The sequence below is a fragment of the Caloenas nicobarica genome, chromosome 5 (genome assembly GCF_036013445.1).
Source record: "Caloenas nicobarica isolate bCalNic1 chromosome 5, bCalNic1.hap1, whole genome shotgun sequence".
Taxonomy (NCBI): Eukaryota; Metazoa; Chordata; class Aves; order Columbiformes; family Columbidae; genus Caloenas; species Caloenas nicobarica.
This window is the reverse complement of record NC_088249.1, coordinates 53803174-53830696: the sequence shown is the minus strand read 5'-3', so window position 1 is coordinate 53830696 and position 27523 is coordinate 53803174.

Here is a 27523-nt window from a genome sequence, read left to right as displayed (position 1 = left end):
CACCAGGCAGCTCCTGGGAGGGTTTGCCAGCGTTACAGACACCGGGCAGTAGGAACAGCAGCTCTGTGCTCTAAGAAGACGGCTGTACCACTGGCTTGCAGGCATTCTGCAGGTTTCTCAGTGGCCATTTATCCAGCCTACCAAACACCAAGGGTTGTTTGTGTTCCAATTTTGATTATCAGCTGCCTGAGCATCACACAGGTTAAGATTATTCTCTAGAAGCAGTCCAACTGGGGCTTGTTCTTTCATTGTCAGAAACAGAGGGGAAGGGATCTACGTGGAGGGCGAATGAGGGCCCAAAGCACACCCATGCCCAGTTCCCCTATTTCCTGCATCTTCTCCTTCCTGAGGGGGATTAAGTCTGGAAAAAACCTCGATTATCTGAACAGTGCTGTGATCCTACATTTTGCCTTTTTGCAGCTGGGTGGAACCAGCCTGGGCGCACAGCCCTGCAGGGTGAGCCATGCACACATGACCGAGATAGGAAGAGGCACTAACAAAACCTCCAGGGCTTTCTCAGGGCATCCTGTCATTCAGTATAAAAATCACAGAGGAAACATCTCCGCCTTACCCAAGCCGAGCATTGAAAATAGTCAAGCTCCAGCATTAAATGAGCGCACACTTGCTCAAGCACAAGTTAGTAGTACAGGAATAGGCTAGGTGGTTTTTATATTAGCACTCAGTTTCAGTCAGAAAACACTAGCAAGATCAAGAGAAGATAGTCATGTTTTATAGTGACCAGGACAGAGTTTAAGGAGGATTTGGCTATAGTACTCCTTTGTTCAAGGTAGAATTTCAACAGAGAGGCACCAAAGACAGGTTTTCCATGGCAGAAAGCTTATTCTTGAGGGCAACACCTGTTGCCAGTGACAACAGCCTTATGAATAATCTGAGCCCTTCCTACAAAATACTCATAAGACAGAGTTAGAAGTTGTAATATCTAGACAATTAGATATGGTAGTCCATGACATTATCAGAAACACAAGTGAATAGTATGCCTGCATTGAGATTCAAACCAGCCAGTTTTCAGCCATGCTGTCCTGACTACACAGGAGCCAGGAGAGAACACTAAGATTTCATAGATTTTTAGAGAAAGTTCTTTCCGCACACCCACACATTCAAGGAAAAACCCACCACTGCGCACGGTGCCAGGAAGCTGGTGCTGCTGCAGCAGGTCAAGGCTCTCAGCCTTCCCAAGGAAGAGAGTTTCTATTGCTGCTCTTTGCAACCGCCACAGCAAACACCACGGTGGGAAGCATCGTGCTCACGCCTACTCAGCAAGGGCAGTGGAAGTTAAAATCCTTTCACACAAGGGCATCACACAACACATCCTCTCCACTCATGCAGCTTTGTAGCTTCATTGAGGTTCAGGCATATAGTTCTGAGTTACAAACATTTGTTTTAGTAATCAAATCATTATTCCTCTGATTTCTTTGCTTCCATGTACAGGCAGATTTCAGCGTGGACCCAACCTGTAAGCTTTTCTCATCCTGCATCCTGATCAGCCACTGTGGAATCATCAGAATCCAATTAGAGAAGGTCTTAAAACTAGCTAGTATAAACAGGTAATGAATTTAAACCCTATATATGATAAACTTAAGATGTGGGGTCATGAAGTAAAATAGCTGTTGAAAGCACAAGGAAAAAATGTTCACAAGGAAACCAGCAGAATAACCAGGCAGGAGAAACAGTGACAAGTAGGTCACAGAAGTAATATTAGCAGAATCATTTGCAATATTGGGACTTCCCCTTCAAACACTAAAGCCAGAAATTTATCCGCTCTACAGAAAGAATAATTTCCATTTACTTCCATCTAATCATGCAAGTATCAACTGGAGTTGGACTAGATGATTGTTGTAGGCCCCTTCTAACTGAAATATTCTATTCTAATTCTCTTCTACCATTATGATCTCCAGACAGGGAAACCCGGTCAGTGCTACAGGACTGCACAACTGTACAGGGCAATTTTTCCCCCTTCCTGCTTTTTCAAGAATTTTGGTTTCCCACCAACCAGCAGGAGACTTCCAAGCTGTCATAACAGCCACAATCTAGTAGAACGTTATTTTATTGCTTTAAGTCGTGCACAGTGGGGAAGCTGCATGACAGAACTGTGCATGGAAAAAAAGTCTGAGGAATAACAGATTGTATCGCTAAAATTAAAGTTCACACAAGAAACACTGGCTAACAGACAAAGGTGACATTAAGATGAAGTTTATTATTGGACTCTTCTAGATCTGGGTGTCTTGACCATACTGGGTGACAAGCAAGAGCAACCAGCGGGGTTTAGGAAGAACAACAACAGATGGCAGGTTCAGTGCTCTCCACACAACTGGAGATCTACACCAAGTGTCTAAGAGTCTCAACCTGAAAGTACTTGGAAACTTTCAGGATTTGTTATTCCAGATATACGCACCAGAAGCAGAGCTCCAGTAAAGATGAGAACATACAAATGCAGTAAATGCTCCTAGGCTGCTGTACAGCAAGCTGACCATGATGCGACCCTAAAGGCTCCCACTTCACAGACCTGCAGTTCAGTGTCTGAATCTAACACTTGCTGTCACCATCCCGAGATGGCCAGGACTTCTGTGAATGACTTTATATCCCTCTAATTCTGAAGTCTCTTCCAGACTTCCTTTCTGTACTTATTGTTTGATTCCTGTAGCATCTTTTGTTCTATAGTCTAAAGATGAGACAGAGAAAACAACGAACTTACAACCCCTAAAAAAAATTCCTACTGAAGAGCAAGCAGCAAGTTACTGGAACCAAGTTAAGTGCAAGTGGGAAACAAAAGGACTCTCCCTTTCATTACAAAGGTGGCCATACAGTCAGAATGGAGGTCTTGCATACAGACTTCCTTTCCATGTTGTTAGGAGATGATGAGCCAAGAAGCAGTTGCAAGGCAGATACGATGAGCACAAAAGCTCCATTCCCCTTCCCTGTGTACCACGTGGCTGCAGGCCTGGGTTGTTGGCTCTCAGGTCTCAGCCACAGCCTGTTATTGCCCCTGATCATTTTGCTCAAAATGCTTTGATATTTTCACCATTTCCTCGGGGCTGACCATGACTAGCTATCCACTGCAGGGCCTCAAGCCTGCAATGGAAGGATGTTGGTAGGGAGAAGATGGCTTGCACGAGAGCTCAGCACCTCCACTTCTGAGCAAGCACCCAGAATTGAGCAATTGGCTGGCCACTGGCAGTGAAGGCAGCAAACATGCTTGTTGCACAAGCAGGTGACCATAGAGTGATAGAGTCTGCCCCCTTCCTTGAGTACCCAGCTCCTCTGGGCTCATCCATCAAGAATTTACCACTCACTCCCTCTCCACATTTTTGCCAGTGAGGGAGAGGCAAGGAGACAGAGAGGCTGCTCATTTGGTATTTTTGCTCACTGCTTCCATGGTGCAGCGACATTCTAAACAATATCAGCCAAGGTCTACCAGATTTTTGGAAGTCTTAACCAAAGAGACCTCGCAACACCCCCGTGCGGTTAAGAAAAGGATATTGGCTTATGCCACCCACCACTGAAACAGACACCCCTGGGCTGGAATGAAGCAGCTGTATGACACCATGCAGCAACACTTCACAGCATTTTAGGGTAGAAAGCAATTAACCTTTGGCTGAATCCCCTCAGCTCCAAGCTACAAAAAGAGTGTTTGTTCTGTTTTCTTCTCTACCCCCACCTCCCCCAAGTCCGCACAGCTCTGGTGTTCTCATTAGCTCACTGCCCGGGCTGCTTTTTGGACCCTGAAATGGAGAACAACAGTTGTCATCAAGTTAATGGGCTGTTTATTCACATATTAATTTTGTTTTTTCTTGCTTCTGCCCCAGCTGATCCAGATAAAATTAGGGTGAGGCTGTACTGCATTGTGTTTCTGTTCAGACAGTAAATACACTAGACCTGAGATCTACTTGAGATCTCAGCTGTACTTTAAAGCAAGTTCAGGGAGTTTAGGCAACATCATCTTCACAGCTCTGAAAAGAGCAACTACTTCAGCTGAGGGAAGACATCTTTCTGTTCACTGCTGTTTCCTTCTAGGTCTCATTGAAATTTGGTACTATTTCTGGTACTTAACACAGAACCCTCACCTTCAGGTCCTGCCCTAAGGCAGAGCTTCCCAGGACCCACCTGACAGCTACATTGTGAAAGCCTGGAAATCCCAGCAGAGCCAGATGTCCCTTGGGTTTTAAGCCCTGAATGAACATCCTGTATAGCACAGACAAAACGTGAATGATTTCAAATATCAGAAGGCAGATAAATGAAGATTTAGGAATATAATCTAGGTCTGATTCATCAAGTGGGATTCCCCCACTTCACCCTGAGTCCATATTTCCAACTTCATCTGCCTCACAGACAGAGAATGGGTTCATATCAAAGACTACCATCTATTTAAGACAGCTCTGGTGAGTCCTGTCCTTGAAGGACCATTATTTCCATCATCAAGGCTTACTCTAGTGCCAGACCAGCGTGGCCACCTTTGTGCAGTCAGCACAGCTCTTTGCTTCTGCAGAGGCAAGGACTGGTTTGGTGTTGTAAAACATGCATCAAACTCTCTATAGTCGCATACAAGCCCTGAATTTAAGTCAGACTAGTTCCCAGACAGCAGCAAGGAGATGCATTAAACCACCTTAGGGGTCACATTACATAGAGAAAAACAGCACATAAGCAGCACCTAGAAAGATAAAGCTGCTAATCAGCTTAATCCTACTAGCCTTCCACACTCTTCTATAAAGCACGTTCATAAACGGACCTGGTTCGTAAACACACCACTTCAAGCAGGTAAAGAAACCGCTCTGCCACCTTCACTTTGGTGCATGCATCTCACAGCAAGCTTTCCCAGAGCATGCTCTGTTCTGGGCCATCAGAACTTGGAAGCCGTGGCTGAGGCTGTGGTCACCTGCCGGGCAAGCAGGGCCAGGCCAGCAGCAGTTCATGAACCGCAGCGGGGAAGTGCAAAGTCAGCCTGACACAGGGGCAACATCTGGTGCTTTGGAAGATGCCCTCCGGAGTGATCTTTCCAGTAAGCCTCAGGCACCACTAAGACCTGCCTGGTCATAGGACCAGAAATCACACCTCTCCTCTAAACTGGTGAGAAGAACAAGCCCACTGCAGATCCTCAGCCCCAGGTCAAAACCTATTTTGTGATCTTTTGTTTCCACCACCTGAAAGACACGAGACCTTTTATCAGCCCTTCCCAAATTAGGGTCCTCAGCTAAGGAGTGAGCCAGATTAGAGACACTTACAGCTACCTGGGTTTAACTCTGCCTCTTGGCTTGGCTTCAAGTAGCTACTCACGTGAGGCTGTCAGTCCCCAAGCCTGGTCACAGGCAGCGAGGGTCCCTGGGACACGCTGCGCCTGGTCACTGCACCTCCCCGTGGGCTGCGAAACACCGCGGGCTGTACCTGCACAACAGCACGTGCGGTGCCCAGCCCGTCAGCAGCAGGACTGTCACTGAACACCTGACAGCAGGTAACACCTTTTCTTAGCTGTCATGACACTAGATTTGAGTATAAGCCAACATCCTCCAAATCCTGTTGTGGGTTTGCTGTCATATTCAAATGTGAGTCTGTACACATTCATCTTGTCCAGTACCTGAAGTCCTTTTTGCCTTAGTTATCTACAGAAAAGGCTGCTGTAAGTGCTCCTTCTGGAAGCAAACAAGGAGTCAGAAAACAAAACTGAGAGTCAAAACAAAGCAGTGCTTTCTTTTCTTAAAAATCAGCCTCATGTGAGTGGTGCAAGCAGGACGAGGGAGCCTGCGCTAGCAGATACCCCGCGAGCAGGCTTAAAGGAGGAGGAATCCATAAAACCTCCAGGCATTCCAGGAGGCTGGGTACCCAGGATCACTTTCACAGTTGAGGAAACAGTTTTGTCTCAACCCCCACAAACTGACCTTGGCAGAACATAGAAACTTTGCACATAACAGCCATGTTTCTGCTGTGAGTAATCCAGTACTCCAAGTTAATGCTCCATTTTATTGGTGGAACAAAACATCTTATTATCATATGAACAAGTCATTAAAGGGAAAAAAAACCCAAAACCTAAACCACATTAAAATTATATTGATGAGAATTTCTTAAGTCCACTTAACAAAATCCTTCTGTCCATGGAATTTCATCATTTTGTGCATCTTCACGACTTTCCCACATAACTTTCAGTTTTACACATTATCACATTTTTCCAATACGCCAGAAGCAAAATACAGATGCTCAGGCTGAAACAATGTATACTGGGCAGTTAAACGGGGGAGTACGGCAACTCTCCAAAAGAGAATCTGAGCAAACACAGACAAGCATCTAAGGAGAAAAATTCAGGAGTCTCATCTGTGCCCTGTAAAAGCCCCAGGACAGCACACCAATACTCTGCAAGGCTTTTTTTCATCTCTTAGAAAAGAAAGCAATTTCAGCAAATAATCTGTGCCAATCACATGAAAATTAGGTCAGGTACCTTACCTATATTACAGTCACACTTGTAATCTGTTTATATGCCCTCTGAGATATAGGAGTTTTTGGAAATAAGAACTAACGGATCTGGCCAAATAAGCTGTAACTTGGGAGGTGGGAACAGTGAGAAATATTTCAAGGCTAATGAGGAGTCTGAGTCCAGTGTAAGAGAGATGCCTGCTTTTCTAATGAGACAAGGGGCCTACTTCCAGCACAGCTGGGCCAGGTAGCATGATCTGTTATAATCTACTTATATTTAAAAGCTTGAATCTAGAGCCAGTGACAAGCTGGCTTTACCACAGCAAGATGACAAAGGAAGCGAAAGCATGAAGGACAGATTTAAGTTGTGGTATGTCTTTGAAGCTCTTGCGCCATTTGGTGTCAGAAGGATCTACAGACAAAAGGAGAAATAATGCATTAAGAAGTGTGTGGCATCCAAGTTCACCTAGCTTGTGGCTTTGCAAGTTCTCACAGAATTAGCACATTCACATGCATTAAAGGGTGGGTATATAAATAAACCATACTTTTGGCTGCATTAATGCCATGTTCATTAGTACCAACAGTATTCATGGGAAAACCTTTTTTCTTATCTCTTCCATACAGACACTGTAATATACTGAACTGTACTAAAATTATGTAGTTCATGGGTAGATGCTTCCAACAGTACTTCAAACTTTTCCCTTCCGAAACCCGACTCACTGTGCCATGAGTTCAGATGTGCAGAACCACCTTGCAAAAGATGCGTGCTCAGATTCCCAAGGAATCTGAGAGCAAAGACCAGAGCTGATGTGGTGATGAGTAAGTTCAAGGTGACTGCTGGTTTCCCAACATCTGAAACACACCGGGCAAGAACAATGTCACCAGTCCTTAGGCAGTGGACACAGCACAGTTTATGCCTGGCAGATGCACACAGCTGGGCCGGCTGGGGACGGAGGGTTGAGCAGTTGCACACACCACACTTGCCACCAGCAGAGGTTCTGCAGCTTTTAGGTTGACATCACGCAACTGCAGCTTTTCAATATGGAAACAGGATGACTCCCTGTGGTTACTCATACCCCTTTGGTCCAAGTCAACAGAAGGAAAAGAAAAAAAACATCCTCTCTCCTAACTGGTCCTGGCTGTAAGGTGAGCCTAGGCACAGACTCATTGCTGAAAGCCAGGGGCTGATGAGCAGCCCATCAGGACTCCTTACACATCAGCTAGAACAACTAGTAGAGCGTGAAGATGAGCCACTCCACAGGAAGGGCTGGAGAGGCAATTAACTCCTCTGGAGCAGAAAGAAAAGGCACAGATCAGAGGTGTCTGCACACAGGTTCTCTGCAGACCATTCCCAAAATGGTGCAGCAGACAGTACCCCACGTGTGCTCCCTGCACACACACACAGGAGCCTTGAAGCAGCATTCCCCAAGATGCAGGTCAAAGTGCTATTCCCAGCTCCCACGCTTGGGTTCACGGCTCCTACCAGCCAGTGACTCCCATCCCGTCAGTCCCACATGCAGCACACAGGCTTCCCCAGCTCTCTCCACACGTGTACATACAGGCTTTTTGCTGTCACAAAGAGAAAGAGGGAAGCGAATCCAGAAAAAATGCATTCAGCCCAGCGTTATTTGGCAATGCTGAGAGTGAGCTAATAAGTATTAAGCAGCTAGTGCGAACGCGCTATACAAAACCAACTGACAAGCTCCTGGAAGACCTATCAAGTCTCCTTTCATCCTTGCCTGCCCTCAGATGGGCAGGTGCAGGCAGTAAGGCAGGAGTGTAGAAAGAAACTCTTAGCCCTCTAGACAGTATAGTCTCCAAAGCTGATATTATGGTCAAATAGCGCAACCCATAAACCAGCTCTTTTCTGTCTGTCATCATTCTTGCCTTATTGTCCTGGGCTTTGCTTTGTTTGCTGTGAGCGGGCATGCTCCATTTCTCAGCCACATGCCAGCAAACATGCTGGCATGCTGCCCACCCTAAGTACCGTGTAGGCAGGATGGCGCCTCCAATACTTAAAACAATATTTAATGTTTTACATCATTGTGGGCCTGTAGATTATTTTCTAAATCCATGAAGCAACAGTGGATCAGCATGTGGTTTGCTAATGCTGCACAAGGAAATAATGCATGAAGGGAAGAGATTAGTGTGGAGCACTTGAAATTACAGTTGGCATTGGCTATAGAATAACATATAGCATGTGATGACCTACTCGTCCCAGGCTCCACAGTGCATCTAACAGTGGACTCCAAGAAAGGCACATATGGAAGGAAGCCTGCCCAAGCAGCAATCTTTGCAGAAAAGTTCCTTTAGGAACTGCTTGGATGAACAGAATTGCTAAATACTAGTAGGAACATGATTTTCAGAAGAGAGGACACAGGTGTAAGGTAAAAGCCCAAATACAACCCTGATTCTCGTGCACAACAACAACAACAACAACAACAACAACAACAACAACATGACAGGCAGGGAATGACCTGCTCTGGTTGATGCTGACATTTACCACAGACTTCAAGTTTATATTTACAAAGCATCTATGGATTGTTCTTTCTGCCACTAGTGTTAAAAGTCACCTTAAAGACCTGAGTGAGCACCACAGCACTGAAGTGATTAAGACAGTGGTATAAAATGCAGGAGTTCAAGAACAGTATAGGTGAAAATATTTGGCATTTGTCAGTAGAACAAAGTTGCCTCAAATCACATGAGGATATCTTACACTGTCTTCACAGCTATATTTGCTTGTTCAGTGATCAACTCTGTCATGAAGTTAATTTTGCAGGATTAGTGATAAATCCCTTTCGTTTGCCTTATATTTGTCACTGGTGAGGGTGACAGCGAGGAGCACATCTGCATTTCCAGAACAGAAGTCTGACAATAAAAAAAGAACCTGTCCAAGATGAACAGTGAGGTCCACTGACTTCAAGGTCAAGTGACATTTAAGACTCAAATAGTGAAGTTCAAGAAGCCACCCATACATTTGCACAGTAACTCCTTTAGTGGGTACTTAGAGCTTAGACTAACACACTAGACACTGCAGGCAGCCGGTTTCCCCTCCACAGCCATCACAAGGAAATTAATTCAGCAAAGGAGAGAAGTTTCCCTTAAAGATGGGGAGCTGACAAAAAGAGGGATTTAGCCATTTTGCCACACAAGCAGCCACCTCTGAAATCCATGTGCCTTGGTCCCACTCAGATCCTAATATAAGTAGAAGCTATTCTTGTCACGGTGACTAGCCCAGTGCCTTTCAGTAGAGTCACTTCAATAAGATGCTGAAGATTTAGCCCTGGCTATTAGGTTGCAGTCATCGACCAGAAGTGACCAAGAGCGCCACGGACACCGAGACCAAGTAGAGCACACTGACAGCAGAGCAGCTTATCTTTCCTTCAGTAGCAAAAATCTTTAGCACCAGGCTTCAAAGAAACTGTAAACGTACTTAAATGTGTTTCAATTCAAAAGCCAGTATTTAGTTACTTCTATGAACTGACCCTAAACGCAAGTAGTGTTGGGCAAGGTTTAGCTAGGAGAGCCTTCCCATTCGGTCTGGGGCTGTCCAACCTGCCCTGTCCCCATTCCTCCCCCCACGGTGTCACAGAAAACACCATATTTTGAAGTTACATCTGCATGGGAACTCGGGTACTGTTCACTGTGGCCATTGTTAGCTTTTCCAATTAATATCCTTCATTCAGTGGTCAGAACTATTTTTAGATACAGAAACTTGAACTCTGACTCTTTTTCTGCCCTGCCAGGCTCACAGGACAGTGTCAGCAGCTTTGGAACACACATGCTTACCCCACAGGCCACATGTAAAGAGGTGGAGACCTCCACGCTCCCTCCCACAGGTATCTTGAAGCTGTACATAACTTCTGAATTCTACACTGTAAAAAAATGATTTATTGCTTTTACTCAGAAAAAAAGTTTAAAAATCCCTGAAACTGAAGCAGTGCTTTGTTCTTAGAACACACTAATGTTTTCCTTCAATCTCTAAAATGTTTGTCTGGCCCCAAATAATTTTTCCTTGCTTGTCCAGCCACCAAACTGAAGAAAAACAACTAAACATTCACACATCTCTGGTTTTCAGCAGAAATCTGTTCAAAGGAACCTTAACCATGTAGCCTTCAGTGCTAGTGTTTTCTCAGTGCTAAGAGAGCTTCCCCCATACACTTCTCAACACTTTTCAGAGATGAGTCCCTACTGAAGTCACGTAGCCAGTGCCTCCTCTGCTTATGTACAGCAGTGCACCAAACTGCGTTTTTGAAGTGTCATTGCCTCACAGGCAGTGCAACTGTTATTCTTTTTACACTGAACTATTCTATTTTACTTAATGTAATTTTTCTATTCTTTCTATTAAAGACTTCCAAGTGGATACAAAAATGCATCTAAAACAAGTTGTCCTCCAGAGACATACGCCTACCCTATGACTCCAAGATTATTTCCTCTAAAATTTGATAGGGAGATGTGTACTACTTTGTAGTATGATCCATTTCAACTGTGTTCCAGCAAGGCAGGTAATCCTACACTGTCCCAGTTTTATAAGAATCCAGGCAATTTGAATTAATAGCATAGAAGTATAGCACTTGCCATAAACATGGAACAGTTGCTTTATTGCACTTGTCAAATGCATTCCTCTCTTTGGTCACAGTTATGGTCGAAAAATTTAACAAAAAATTAACAAGCAATTCAAAATAAAAAGGAACTGAAAAAAAAAAACCCAAACCCAACAAAACAAACCAAGTCAAAGCTATAGAAAGCATCCCATACTCTACATGTTTGAATTTTTATGTTGGTTTTTGGGTTTTTTTCCAGCCTCGTTCTCACTCTTAGTTCAGCAAATTTCTTATAAGCCTCATGCCTTGTTCAATACAAATTCCACAGTGGAAAGGACAGCAGAGAGGCTCTTCCTTTCAGCCTCCCAAGAAATATGGAGTGACCAAACAAGTAGTTTTAGAGATATTTACCCAGTTCATGTCAAACTGTTTTTCTGGCTGTACCTACGTTGCCCCAGGACCAGCCAGCAATAAACAGCCATCCTCGCCATCTGACCTAGTGAAACATGCTCATGAGCAGCTTTATGGTGGGCACCACTGCCCATGGGAAGTCTCAGTGGTCCCAGGGCTTAAAGCACCCCGGGCACTTTGTGTTCCCCCCAAATATTCCTATCTGCCCTATGGTGATGGGGGATGACAGCTTGAGAAGTATTACCCCGCTAAACTCCTCTGAGGGCCAAGGGGGAGCAGCAGACAGTCTGAGCTCATACTGAGCGCTAGCTGCTTACATGAATAACAACACAGGGTCCAGGCACCAGCTTGGCAGAGGACTGTCCCAGAATTCACATGCTTGAACAGGGCCACCTTGGACAAACCCTTAAGATCAAGAGGTTCAGAAGTATTCTGAGCCCTGACAGAGGGCACCACCGCAAATCAACAAGGAGCAACACCCAGTTTCCTTGGCACCATCCATTCTGGAGGAAAGCATCTGAGAGTCACACTCCACAGTCTGGAAGAGAGGACAGCAACACTTACACAGGTCCTTTGAAAACCATTGCTGATGGCAAAAGACTGACAGAAGGTGTGACTGGAAACAGAATCACTCAGCTTTGAGAAAAGTGAACGGATGCTGCATGCAGGATGAAGATCTGCCCTATTTGCTAAACAGAAATAGAAGCAGTAGCAATGCACAGAATGTCCGACAGCATCATTGTCCAGGTTATTAACCTAGACGGCTCATCATGTGTACAGCCATCTGCCCACAGCTCAGCCTTGAGCCCCAGGTATCAGGGAGAGCCCAGAGGCTGCCGTGTCCACAGAGAGCAGGGCTGGAGCAGACAGATCCTGCAGCACTGCCGACCCCGCAACCCCCGCTGCTGCCAAGCCTCCAAGCTTGGCCACCTCACTCCAGGCTGGCCACAGAGCAAACACTTTAAAGTCTTTTAGACCTATTTTCCAGCAGCGGCGGAATAACAGTGGATAGAAAGAAATTTCTAACATGATATCTGGAAAACAAACCCCTTTATTTTTAAAGCACTACAACTGATCTGAAAAAAATAATGTGTTTGCTATAGTAGAGGCAAATAGCTTGACAGATCCACTATAAAACAAACAATTTACCATTTTGATGTGGCATGGTGGAAAGCATAATTTTATCTGCTTTTACTGCACTGACCTCTGAAGCTTTGCATTATAATTTGAGAAGCAGCTGTGTATTTAGACTCACCACACCGTGCGACGTTCCTCAGCCTGCCGGGCATGGCGAGTGTCACTCGTGGTGATTAGCACAGCCACCAAGGGGGCTGCCACAGGGGAAGACCTCGTGCCCCTTCCCGACACAGGTGCACACCCCTGTCACATCCCCGACATGTGTCCTTGGGCTTGTTACCAGCATTGTCATCAAAGCAGACTATTATCAGTTAGTGCAACATCACACAAGAGACTCCCAGCAGTCTGAATTTAACATCTTAGTGGTGCCCATCAAAGGCGTATTTTCTTCCAGAAGTGCAGCAGGAAGAGTTTAAAGATAAGGTGGTGGAATCAGAGCAGAAGATGCTGCAGGAAGCTTTTTTGTTCTCACACAGAAAAATAAAATATCCTATTAAATAAAACCATTTTGAAGTCAGCAAATAGACTTTTCTTCAAGTCTGCCACAGACCTGGTTAAGAACTATTCTTGTACACAAAGTATAAAAGTCACAATATGGCAAAAACTTACGAATTTTTTGCTGAAAACGAAGAGTTTAAGAACCTAAGTGTCTAATACGTGTCAGTCATGGGTGTATTTCAGTAATCCTGCAGGCCCAGGGGTCCATACAGAGGTCTTGAACACTGCCCGTTACTTGAGAAAGCAATGGAACCTCTGGCACATTAGCATTTTGGCCCTGATCCAAGAAAGCACTTAAGCACGTGCTTAACTTTAAGCACATGAGTGCTCCCACCCACATAAAAGGACTACTTATTCACTGAAAATTAAGCATCTGCAGAAATACTTTACTGTATCAGCTTCTTTGCTGAGCATCTTACAGGATTACACCCTATCAAGTGACTTTCTGGTAAGGAAAAAAAAAAAAAAACAACAAACCAAAAACCACCAAAAAAACCCAAACTACCACCTAAACAGAAGTTGACCTGAGGAGGGACTGCTGACTGCCAAGAGCTGCCCAAGCACATGTGGCCGTCCCCTCTGGAGCCCCACGTCCTCCCGGCTCCCACAACAGCTGCACAGCAGCACGGAGCCTCTCCCGGGGCAGCGCGTGTTTAGAGCTGCTGTTTCAGTCTGCGCCTGTGGTTCTAAAAAAAGTTACGCAGGAGCTATTCGCTCTGAACAAAAGCTTGCGTGCTTCACGGAAGGGTAGCATGGGAAAGCGCAGAGCTGCCACGAGGCACTACTCTGCCTACACAAGTTGCTTCCAGTTAAGATGAACAAGGTGTTAGGATGAAAACAGCCATCTACTCCAGGTTGGTTGCTTTGGATAAGGCCCTAAAGACCTTAAATTGTATACAGAAGGAGGTGATGAGGGGATAAGAGCAGCACAGAAATGAGCGTACACAGGCAGAAGGTAAGGCAGTAAAAACCAATTCTTTGCAGGCAGTGGAAAGAGATTGTGCCACATGTCCCACATGCGTTTTTGGAAGGTCATCACAGTCAAGTATTAACTATGGTTCAGGCTCCCACCGCAGAGTAATACTCATCAATTCATCCAACTATTAATATATTTAGAAAAAAATTACTCCTAGTGATAGATTACATATCCTTAAGAAAAGTCCAAATGCCCTGAAGCCCTTCTGGGATGATGCCCACATGCCTCCCTCTTGCATGCTGGATTCCCCTCCTTAGGAAAGAAACCTGAGTGCTGAAGACAGAATTCCAGTATGAGCAACTGAGGAACCGCAGGCTCAGGTGTTCCACAAAAAGCACTTGCCTTAACACTGCGACTTAACTTTAAGCCTATCACGACTGTTACAGAGTGTAGAACTGGTTTTAAAGTAACAGTTTGTTATTAATTTAAAAGCTATTAATACCAGTTTTTTAGTGGCAGAAGTTTAAAGACAAACACATTCGAGGGAAGTGCTGGTGGAAATAGTAAAACAGCAGTTCGTGGTTTATACAGAAATTCTAGTTTGACCAAGGCTGCTGGCCTTGTTTGAGCAGCTCTGAGATGCAGAATAAATCCCTCCTTTGCAGCGCAGCTCCACGGTGCTGCCAACCCACTCTGAAGTCAGAGCACAAGCAGTAGTCAGCCCACTTTAAAGAAAGGCAAATGTTTGTATTTCTGCACCAAGTTGTGCAACAGGCTGCTCCTGAGCAGAGAACTTGAGTTATTCGCACTGAAGCCACAAGCTGGCCACCCACCACGCAGGTTTCCTACCTGCTGCTCCACACCAAGGCACGCCTTGCATGCAGGACACCAGCACAGGCACCTGTCAGCCCCCGTGATTTGTGACCCCTCTGACAAGGACGGCTGGAGACACTGTTTACAGCCCGGTGTCACTTTTGGCTGTGTGTGTTCCAGCTGCTGTTGTTGGGAGCACTTTCCTTGCTGATTCAGATCAAAGGCCACACAAACACATGAGTTTTACAAGTCACTCAGCTGTGCACTATAACCAAGGTGTGCTCCTTAACAATCCTCTCACCGTGCCTAAAACTGGCATCAGGTTGTGCAAGGATTAAGACCAGGTAGACAGGAGCTACCAGCCACAATGTTGGCACCAGAGGATGAGGTGACTTTAAGCAAGACTTAGTAAGTAGTTTTGAATGCACATACAGGACCGAGCCATAGTTCTTACTCAGCTTTCTAGCATGGACCAAATGCAAACCAGCATTTTTTACTACCTAATCAGATACACAAACTACTTCAAGATCTAGATACACAACCTCATGGCACATCACAAAGGGTTTCAAGTGGTCCTGTAAAGAAATCCTTCATCCTTCTTAACTACGTCATTTTAAGATTGGAAGAACAATTAATCTTGCACGAAGATCCAACTTGCAGGTCTTGCAAAGCAAGAAACAGTGATGCGTGAGGCTTGGGGTAGAGTCACTGACTGGGCTGAAGTGAACGCAGCAGAAGACAGTTGCCTGCACCATTATTTTGCTGGTGACTCCTAATTTCAAAGTTTTACAAGGAGTAAGACAAGCATTTCCACATTGGACTCCTTCACTTAGAATGGAATGTAACCTAGGCTTAGCTATATTCTTTCCACATGTATCTGGTGGAGATGTATTTATCATCAAGAGATCTTCCTCCTCCTCTTCCCCCCACTTAACAGCTCTTGACTTTGTGTGGCCCCTCTATGCCAGTACATTGTTTGTGCTTTTTGCAAGACTCTGCTTTAAGGTATGACATGTTTATGCAAGAGGCGTTGATGGCTAACACAGGCTTCGGCTCAGTAGGGCATTTGGGATGGTGTCACAGAGGAATGCTCTCCCCTGATTTATGAGCATGTGATAGTTATTCAGGTGGAGTGGCAGGACCTGGCGGTAAGCACCATCATACAGATCAAATGTGTTTTAAGTTCATAGATCAGGCTGAAGCACTGCTGATCACCACAGGGTTGTGGCAGTGGAATCTAAGCCCTCTATTTTTAAAAAGCAAGCAGTCTCTGAAGACAAGGAGCTGCCCTCCTCTTCAAGCCTTACTAACCAGAATCTTGCACCATTCTTATGAATCCTCTTCTGCAATTTGATGATGGCATGTGTGCAGATTCAGAGATAGATGCTTATGCTGGCCTACACGTTTGGCTTTACATCATTATTTTCATGAGACAACTCTGATTCACTTGATTGTTTCCAGATATTCAGATAGCTACTTGAAGAAAGTCCTTCAACTCCTCCTATTTTAATCCACTCTATTTATAATGGGTACAAGCTGAAGAGAGGTTCTTTAGAGGCATGTGACTGAAGTCTTAATATTTATAAGCCCATTCACTCTATACTGTGCCCTTATACAGAAAACAAGCTTTGGAGCACCACCTGCTTCCTCAGCAGACAAGCCCCATGCCCAGGGTTTGGCTGGATCCTTTCTACGCAAGGTGTTTATTTAACGTCTCCAGCTCTCAATGAAATAAGTTGCCCCCCATTTCCTTCCCAGTGGGAATAGCTTTGCAGCTTGTTCACATCTGCAACTTGCACTTTTAATTAAGGGGTGTTGAACTTTATTTTTCCCTTATGCTGTTATACCTTCCTCTGATATTATAAATTTGCCAACACAGCTCTGTAAACCTGCCCTCATATAAAAGCCTATGCTGAATTAAGACAGCTCCCATGAAGCAACAGGAGTGCAAGTCCTTCACAGTTTTGTGAGAAGGAGAGAAGAAAAGCAGGAAAACAAGTTCTCCTCAGCATTTCTCATACTAAAACTCCTGGAGTTGCTTAAGTGAAGCCATTTGAGATAGGAGAAAGGTATATCTTTCTCTCTATCTCTCTTTCTAGGAGAAAGGTATAATGACTTACTCCGAAAAGTCTGTTTAATAATTAAGCGAGCTTTATGCTGCTGCTCTCGTAGAACTAGTGAAGAGGCTACCTTGGCATGCATGATTTCAAGTTAGGGAGTTACTCAGCTCTACAGGGAGCATACTAGTGATAGAACACATCACAAAGAAGTCTTCACTAGTGTCTTCTGTCTTGACCAACTCAAAACCCTATTCTCTTTCAATGGAGGCAGAACCTCCCCCACACACATTAGGTCCATAAACAGAATTCAGCTCAAAACACTCAGAAGGCCCAGCAAGAAATAGCTTGATGTACAGTTCTGTCCATAGCAGTTACATATGCTGATAACGAGCCTGGGGCACATAACTTCAGCCATTCCAGCCAGGTTTTCAGACAAGCAGTTCATGTTCACACTAACAAAAGATTATTAACTTCCAGACAGATACCACTCTGGCAACAGAGAGAAATGCAAACACAGTCAAAACCTGACAGAAACTAAATACTTCAAACACACTCATAATGCCAGACCCAGGAGAAGAACCAAAGCCTCAGTGCATTGGAGCATACCTGATTGCTCTGCAAGACCTAAATCTGCTACAGAGCAGATTTTGGGTATTACTTTTAACTTCCCTTTCACAACCTACAACTCCAGAACAATAAATCAAGATTCAAGGGTCAGTTACATGCATTATAAGCATAATAAAATTCATCAGAATCTGCTACCATATTTTCTTACACTCAAAAAACCCCCAAACCCACAACCCCCCAAAATAACCCCCACCACAGCCATACCGTCGTTTTATCCTTTGGAAGTGACCTTGTGCTCATTATCACTTTACAATTAAAGTACCTTTTAGAGGCTGATTGTTGCTCTGTGAAAAACTCCACATCAGCGGAGCTCCCTTCAGCTAGCACATGCTCCACAAACCTCAGTCTCCCCCAGGGCTCTTGCAGAGGGCTGGGGTACCTCTGCCTCCCGCCACCGCCTTGTCCCCTGGCAGCAATCCTGCCCCAGTGCCCAGACCTGCGGCCAGCGGGGCCAGGGCACTCAGCTGCAGCTCTCGTTCTGCACAAACACACCTCGTGGAGCAGCTCTGACTCACCCCTTTGCAAAGAGCACTCCACCAAACCTCTGTTCCCTGATCTGTTGTCCTTTACAGTTATAGTCCCAGACTTAGAACTAATTGAGATATCCCAGGTCAGAGAACTGCCTCAGACTGATTTCCAGGTGGAGAAGGTTCAGGTGCACCTAATTTGTGAGACCTTCGGGAGAAGAAAATAAAAGGAGTCACCTGTAGCTGCATTAATTGTAATGCCCCCTACTATGGGACAGGACTGGACTAATTGACTGTTTCTGCTGTCTTTGCTAAATGCACAACGACCATAGATAATGGAAAAGCCAATAACATAGTTTGTTGGGTTTGAGGGTTTTTTTAGTCTGCTTAGGACTTTGCACATTAGCAAAGAAAATGTGAGTCTACATAAAGTTGCTCCTGTTTTTTTAAGCAATAAGCTCAAGGATAATTATGCTCCAGTTTTGCTACTAGTGTCCTTTGACCTCGCTACTTTTTTTGTGCGAGTACTATCTGTGATACAACAGTTATTTGAATGACTAAGAAAAGGTAAATGTGCAACATACAAGTTTGGTGATTACCCCAAAATATTCTATTGGAACAGATTAACTGTCAAAGCCAAACTCTCCTGTTTCTCCCCCAAAAAAAGAAAAATGTCAAGAGAGGCAAAACCGAGAAATATATTGGGGGTGGGGAGCTGCCCTGCACCAAAGTGCACTATGCTGATAATGCTGGATGAGTGGAGGCTTCCCTACACTCATTCAGCTTTTGTTTGATTTGCAGAGATCTGAAATGCAAATGAAAAGTCGAAAAGTCGCCCTGCAACTGAAATCTTCTAAATGTTATTTACTAACAGAGTAAAAGAGTAATTAAAGATTAGAGGTTTACGAGTAAGAGTCTATTTTCTTGAAAAAATACAGAATTCCAATGCTACTTTCATTCTGAAGACATTCAAAAGAGTCATGTTTGGAATTACATAACTTTTTCTTTTCAAATTTTAGTAATAATTAGAGGAGAAGTCTGAGCTACTGGAAAGAACAACGTGAACTATTTTAATTAGCTACCCTTAAAGAAAATTCTTAAAATCAAACAAACATTTAACTGCAGTTACGACAGCACTGAAAAGTTACTATGGAAGATGCCTGTAGCTGAAACAGACTTAAAAAAGTGAAAGGACTGTTAACTACACAGAGTTGCATTATTGGCTTTGCAATTGTTGTTTCATGCCAGTGCAAATAGTTCCATTTATCTTTTTATTTGCAAAGTACTACCACAGTACCACAGAACCACAGACACACACTGGTTGCAATGGACCTCCAGTGATCTGTAGTCTAGTGATTAGAGTCATGCTCGACCAAGTTGTTCAGGGCTGGTACAGTCAAATTCTGAGCATCTCCAAGGACAGAGATGCCGCCTCCACTCTGGGGCCCTGCTCTAAAGCCTAGCGCGCTCTTTTGGAATATTTTTTCTAGCATTTACGTGGAATTTCCTTTGCTCCAACTGCGGCCTCTTGCCTCTCAGCCTGTCCAAGACAAGTCTGACTCTGTTTTCCACGCACCCTCCCAGCAGTTATCTGTGGACAGTGAGAGACAGGACTTCTCCAGGCTGAACAAGCCCACGTCTCTTCTGGTGCACCACGGGCTGCAGCCCCTCACCTTCGTAGCCCATTCCAGTATGACAATGACTTCCTTGTACAGACCAAAACTGGACACAGTGGTTCAGATGCCACCTCTCATGATGCTGTGCAGAGAGGAATAACCACTGCCCTTGGTCTGCTGCTCCAGGTAGTTCAGCCCAGGACGGTGCACTGAAGATAAGGCAGCTGACTGAAAACTATTTGTATGGGCAACTCCATCTGTAAAAGTGGCCAGAGAAAATAAAATGTCTGTACAAATCACTGTGTTCAAGTATTAGGCTACATAATTGGAGAGTACATGTACAATATTACATGGACGTTTCGGTTTATTTCTAATAATTACAGGTGTGCAAAATTAATGTTTTTTGAAGTGAAATTGTGTCCCCAGATCTGAGGCTCATGCAATCGAACACTCATCTTCCCTTTTAGAAAACATTCGTAAGTAGTGATATACTATTTTTTCCTAGCATGAAAGAGAATGCAATAGTCTGTGTGGCACATTAGATAACACTTATCATCAAAATGTCCTTGGGCCATCCAGCATTTCTCTGCTAAACAATCTCAGTGTATTATTCGGGTTACGTTACACCAGCATTTTAAGAGATCTAGGAGCTGAATGATTTGGAGAGGCCTGGTGAGCCGGTTCCTCCCGCAGGACTCACAGCTGATCTCTACGTCTTCCTCTCACATTCACCACAGGGTGCTCGTGTGGTTGTGCAAACCTGGCTGGCAATCCCATTTTGGGTGCAGGCTGTGGGAAAAGAAATAAAAGTTTACTTTCTTCATCTACTGAAATGCTTTTAGCTCCTTTCAGATTTGTCATAACAACAATACACTTAAGGAACAATCTAATGCTGGCTTAAAACTATGTTCAGTACAGACCGCTAAAAATGCCTTTCTCAATTTGATACGCTACACTGATGTATTGCACCTTTCTGTATCTGTTTCACTCCCTTATGGTGGATGAAGTTCAAAGATATTACACAAAGTAATAGCTAGCCCCCAGTGAGGCGGCTAAACCTACAAATCTGGATGTACGATGAACATGATTTAGTCAAAGCTAATTAATTGCTTTATATCCATCATCATTCTGCCATTACAAAGTTCCTTCCCCTTCCTCTCAAGGGCTTTTTTCCTTTACTCTATAGCATTTCTGACTTCTTTCCACTGACGTCCAAAGCTCTAAGGCTTTCTCACATGAACCTAGGCTTCTTCCCCAGGCCTACTGGAACCATTTCCATGCATGTTTGTCTGAATTTCTTGCCATTCTCTTCCAAAGGATGTGTACCTTGAGTTTAGTCTTGAAGATCTGACATGAATACAAGTCCTCAGTGCCTTCTGGATGTGGCTCTGGAGGCATTTGCTGCTCCTGCTTCAGTCTCCGAGACCCGTTCTGAAGCCAGCAGAGACAGGAGCAATGCGCTGCAACTACCTTCTCTCAGCATCTCCTCTCCTCCTGTTTCAGCGGAGGGATGACTAAGTAGGGAGCAGATTCGAGCCCTCCTCGTGCCCCTCTCCTCTCCGAGCAGAGGCCCAGGCGCACCCGCCGAGAGGCACCACCCGAACCGGCAGCTGGCACTGTCTGTCTCCCAGCAGCGGGGCATTAATAACCATTAACAAAATGCTATACAGTTCCAGCATGATGTCAGCGGTATTAACCTCTGTCATTCCTGTATCAGCACTACTGAATGACTGCTTTTCTTTTTTTGTCTTTAAAATTTATCTTTGAAATACTCCACAGTGTTAAAGCCAATAGCGGCAATTTAGAACAGCTCTTCTTTTCCAATTTTGAAAACAAGCAATCAGTTATCAGCAGAGATTACATAGAACAACAGCTGAATTTCTGTTGTTCATAATTTTTTATCAAACTTTGAAAAAATGAACCAAAGCAAAGCCTTCATACCCCACAAACTCATGAACAGCTTTTGGGAGGTACTAAGGATTTTCCACTTATTAGAGAAAATAGGTGCAAGCGATTTGGGAGTTTTCTGGAACTGATAGTTTATGAACAAATTACTCCAAACTGGTGTATTATAGCAAATCTGCTACTGCTTTCAGGAGTATGAAATGTAAGTTAATTTTTCTCAGTTCAAACTAGTAACCAGAGCACAAGCAATTCTTTTTAAATGGTATATTCATAAAGCCTCTTACAATCTTACAGTCTCTCGGTATGCATTGCTTCTCAGCTCAAAATAAAATAAATGCCAACACTATAAACAGATGAGATAAAGTCTGTAGGGTGAGTTAGTATCATTTATTACAGTAATAAAGACAACTGGAACAAGATACAGTTTTCCATGTATCCAACCGCATCTATATTCTTAGATCGCCAGTAGGAACACCCCGGTTGAATTTCACTGTGACTATTCAGGGTCAATATACCATAAGATGATTTGAAAGACTGCTGGATTTTCAGAACCATCCTTTTCTTTTTTGTAGTTAGATTAAGAAGGTCATATTTCTGTTGATCATATACTTTGTTATTTACTGGCAAACTCCAAGATATGAGATATGCCTAATCCAAGCTCAGGTTAAATGTCATCACATCCCTCCAACTCCTACAATGCTTTAAGATGTCCAGTTTATCACAGTGAAGTATTTGGTTCTAGAAAACAGAATGGGGCTACCAGATAAATGTTTGCATGGCACACTAGTCCTGCCCATCTCTGGGTCTATGCTCATGACTACCAGCTATCACATTTAATATGTGCAGGGAGTGGATGTGCAACACCAGATGGAATGAGAACGCACTGAACTCCCATGCACTGTATCAGCCACACGATGCAGTTGTTTCTCCAACTTGGGTTCAACATGTTTTTTTTAAAAAAAACCCGAAAGCTCTACCTCTTCAAAAACCTCAAGAAGTTCATGTGATGTAGACCTTCAATTGAAAACTGAAAGAGGATAGAGAAGATTTGCCACTTTTGGTTCCTGTGTATAGAGGAGCTGGTCCCACTGGAATAAAGGCAAGGATAAACCCAGCATTTCTGTGAACGACACAGCACAAGGGATACTGCCACCAAATGCAAAGTCTGCTCTGCACCAGCTCAGTACAAACCTCCATCACAAGGAGCGTTTCAGGGTAAGCGGCAGAGCACAGCACAGGCACTGCAGCTGCGTGGAGGCAGAGGACATGAGGGAAAGGATGCAACATCTGCAATTCTTCAGCCCTGTTGCAGACCTCCTGAAAAAGTGCATGCTCCAGGTTAAATCAAGCCTTAGAGACACGCTCTAACAGGCAGTGAACCAGCCAGCAGCACTTCAGTGAGAGGCAAATCTGCATCCCTGTGGAAATGGCAGAAGGTTGATTAATTTAACCCCATGCCCTTTCTAAGAAAAGATAGCTAGGAGATAGTGCGGGGCAAAATTTGTACAAACATACCAGTGTCTTCTTCCTTCTTTGGCAGAGAAAAGGAGGAGCAGATTCCACATGTCTGCCCCTTCCCTGATCACAGCAGTGGGTAGAAGTAGCGGGGAGCAGGGGTTTTCTGCAAAGCCTGTGCCTTTGAGGCAGCAGAAGGGCAAGAGCTCAGTTTTACGACTCTTGGCCCCAACACAATTTACCATTTACAAACTAATCCTCCTCCGTTCGAGAGCACAAGGCCTGCTAAAGCTCTCGTGTCCACTTCTCTGATTCTTCATTGTCCACACTGACAGAGAGAAGCCGAAGACCTAATCGGTGTGTAATTCAATCGCTGTCCAGGCTGTGCCACAGCACAATGCTCTGCTTGTAGAGCTGCGGGTTAAGTCCGCCAGCTACTGTTATGCACCACAGCAGGTGTGAAGAATGTCACTTGGTCTAACTGTGTGTTACCACTCTGTCAAGGTCCATTTCTGACACTACTTTCACTCACCACTTAATGGTTGTTTTTCCTACTGGCAGCAAGCTAATTGTCAGCTGTATGGTAAAAGGGCACTTTCAGTATTTTTGCCCCTCAATTGCGAGTTCCTGCACAACATAACATGGGCCTCATACAAAGGAAAACCCTCTGTTCTCCAGATCCCCAAAACATGGAGGCCTGTTAAAAAGTTCTTTATTTCCTTAATCTTAATCCAGCAATTAGTAAATTATGACTTACTACACCTAAAGTGCTCCACTCTGTTTTTCCTCGCCAGACACCACATTGGACATTTCCACATACCTTTTGGGAATAGCTTAAATCCATAAAGCTCCTTGGTACCTAATTACATTTAGATCAGCAAGAGACAGACACTTCAAGAAACTCTTATCCACATGTAGGTGGTTAAAAGTCTCTGGAAAACAAAATTAAATGTGCTGCCACACATAAATACAGATCTCAGGCCACTCTGAGAATGGCATTTGGTTTGTTATAAAAAAACCCCAGAAACTAAAGGATTAGAAAGTTGCATTTCCATTTTTTTGAGTCATGCTACACTACAAGGAAGCCGAGGAAGGAAAGTATAGAGGAAGAAGGCAGCACAACACCTGTCACTTCATCAAGAGTGAAGCAGCAATGGGTGTGTGTATCACTCAGCTATGCCACCGGAGAGATAAGGAGACAGTGGGCGACTACTGCTGACAAACCTACAGCAGCATGAGACAACTGTAATTTACTGAAAGTGGCAAAAACACAGGGACAGTAACCAGGAGCACGTCAGAGGATGTCTTCCCATCGCACAGATGCACATCACACATTTGTAATAGTTATGTGTGACATTTCTTTCCATGATTAACAGCGACTTGTCCAAGAGATGTGAGCACAGAAGCCACTTATTTCCAATGCATCTGTTTCCTTACAGCCTTGAGAATATCATTCATGTACAGTTTCTGACACTATTTCTCTAATTCTTAATTTTAATGTAGAAGCAGTACAAGTAGGAGGAATACCTGATGGAAGAGCTACACTGGGACAGAAATTGCATGTGCCTGTGCCAGCAGGAGTAGTTTTTCATCCGAAAGAACAAACAACTGAAGTCAGCTATATAATCTGACCAGTCCAAGAAGTGGATAAACTAAAATGGAAACAATCACCCTGCCACCACACAGATGATCTTAAATCAATATATTTGGCTGTCTAGAGTATCTCTATGTAAATCGATACAAGAATTACGGTTACCAACCTTACCTAATCTTGTAAACGGATGAAATACTTTGTCACACTTTCAAATCCTGGGAAGGCAGTGAGGAGATGAAGAAAGACGATCCAGTTTCATACCACTTGCTACGGAAAAGGTCATATTTTTCATTATTCAAAATATGAATTGGACATCTGTATTTACAATGTTCAACAAGACCTGCTTAGTGCTGAAGCCAAGCTGCTCATTTGACCCATACTCATCTACTGTCATCATTGACGGCTGATTTCCAAACATGGCCAGACACCAGTTTATATGGCAGGGACCATGAGACATTCTTGCATCCTGAATGAGGATTCAGCAATGTCATGTGCCAAGTCTTAGAGGCATGCAGAGCATCTGCAACTGAGCACCTGCGGAAATCCCATTTCCCAACAAAGAGCGGGGTCCAATATGCATGTTTTTCTCCTGCTCTGAGGCCATGTTGTAATGAAATATGGTCTGAATAATCCTTTTACAGCTACACAGGGTAATGTCCTTGCTTGGCACTTACTTCTCCTTATGGAGGCTCAGTGGGAACTTGGTTAAGCAATCAGCAAAGATGCACAGAATGAAAAGTCTGGCTGATGGGATGTGGCTGAAACCATGCACAGCATAGGGATACAAAGTCGACATGCGGGTTGTCAGAGAAACTGGAGGGACTCGGGTAACTTCAGTAAATATAGATAAGGAGAGAGGAACCTAAGGAGTCACATTGAATTCAGTGTTAATGCTGACAGTGACATAAGCAGCCACAGCCAAAAGAGCGCATGCTCATGAAAACAGAGGCCAGAAGGGCTGTCCCTGGCGGCATGTGAATAATCAGAGAGCACAGGACTGCACAGAGACCTCTCCTGGGTCAGTAAGAACAGTCCAAAGAGAGCAAGTTGAAGGCATGCCGGAAGGGACTTGCAAGGGGCCAGTTTTGGGGACAGCAATGGGAGCAACTTTGAATGGCTCATACCATAAGACTCTCTGCTCTGCAGGATGCTCCCAGAGTAAGTTCTGGGTCTGCGTTGCCCATACTCTAAGCTGCTTCTTCTCTTCGAAGGCTGTGATTCCTTTAGCCCAAGAACCCTGCATCCTTGCTCTGTCCTCTTCACTCAAACCCTGGGCTGCTGCTGCTTTACCCCTGACATGGGCTATCTGTGCCCCCTCCTCAGACTCTGCCACCTCCCAACCATCCACATCTGTGTGCCCCCACATTGTCTCCTCACCCTCCATTTCCCTGAAACTGTCCCCTGTGGGTGCTGCATAACCCCAGATTACTTCTGCTTTTGTTTTCTGCCCTTGCTGCTGGCTTGGCAGTGTGAGTGTGAAGCCCACACTATCATTTGGAGCAGACTATTGCCTGTACAGTGCTCTGCACTTAATCTCATTTTCGCTGGGGTGCTCACTGGAGCTTCAAACCAACAACTCCAAACACTGAAGAACTGTGAAACACTGCCAGCCCTCAAAATTTCTCAGACATGGCTATGTACCTGTATCATATCTTCAGCTGACAATACAGGTTTGGCAGTTTAGAGATCAACCATTTGTCATGGCCCTGCTGGTCTTCAGTGGTGCCTCAGCCTCGTTTTGGGGACCATTATCCATCTCGGTGCTGTGCAGGCTCCGTGCATGCAGAGTGACAGCCACTACTCCCCATTTCCACAAGGAAATGCTAGAATAACTTTTGTCTGCTAAATGCTGGGTATAAAAATCAGGTCTCTGTGACACACTCCCTTTTCCTTGCTTCCTGCTGATCCGCTCTGCCTCTGGGTACTTCAGGGGACCCACCCCCTCCTCTTGGCCATGGCAGTGTACATTCAAACAGCTGCTGGGGCTGGATGAAGCACCTGCTCTGGGCAACAGCAGCTGGAGTTCATTTTGGGTCCAAAGGGCCGAGGCCAAGCAGGCTGACCGCATGTGCACTAATCCAGTATCATCACCAACTCTACCAACAACAGGTGTCTCTTTGAAGAGGGAGGGAAAAACTATTTGGGGAGGAATCAGAGCTTTATAAAGGACATTATGGGCCAAGTCCTTAGCTCGTACATGCTCAGCTAAAGCATGTACTCTCTCGAAGTTATATGAGTAATGCTTATATCCACCAGTAAAAGATTTGGCCTGCTCTCTGTGCTGCTTCTCTTCTCTTTTTGGTTATCCTAAGGATTTTTCACCTCCTCTCTTTGCTCTGCACTGATCCTCCTTTAAAAAAAAAAAAAAAAAAAAAAGAAAGAAAGAAAGAAAGAAACATAAAGAAGAAAAAATAAAAGAAACCTTCCTGTCCCTTGCTTCAGACCAAGCAAGTGAAAGTCACGAGCTACATACACTCATCTTCAACATCCTCCTCTACATAGGTAACACAATCTTACCGTTGCTTGACAAGATGTGTCCCTCCATCCTGCTCGAGTCTTGCAGTCTAAATCATGAACTTGCATCAACAGGAACAAGGACAATCCCATTCTGGAACAAATCAAATCAAACCCCGTCACGGTCCCGTAAGAGAAGTCTTTCAGTACACGCATCATAAGAATTGCCACGCACTTGCTCGGGCCAGTGGCCCACATAGCCCAGTGCACTATTTCAGTGTATGGCCATTACAAAAAACCCCTGCCAGAAACAGCTGATGGCCAAATTGGCTCCAAGGAAAATTTTCTTCTTATCACATTTTGCTAGAAGTTGGTTTATGACCAATGCACAGGAATCTCTTTTTTAAAGTCCCTCTTGGTGTACTACTGATAAATGTTTGTATTAATGAAAGCTTCTATGTTTTTTTCTTTTCTGAGTCCTGCCACTCTGAGCTCCAAAGGTCAGTTCTGCAAATCTTTGCTCTTGTGCCTGTTTCCAGAGAACCTGGAAGCTCTCTGGAGTCTGAGAATGGAGCTGGATTCCCAAAGGCAGCACCGCAGAGCACTGCC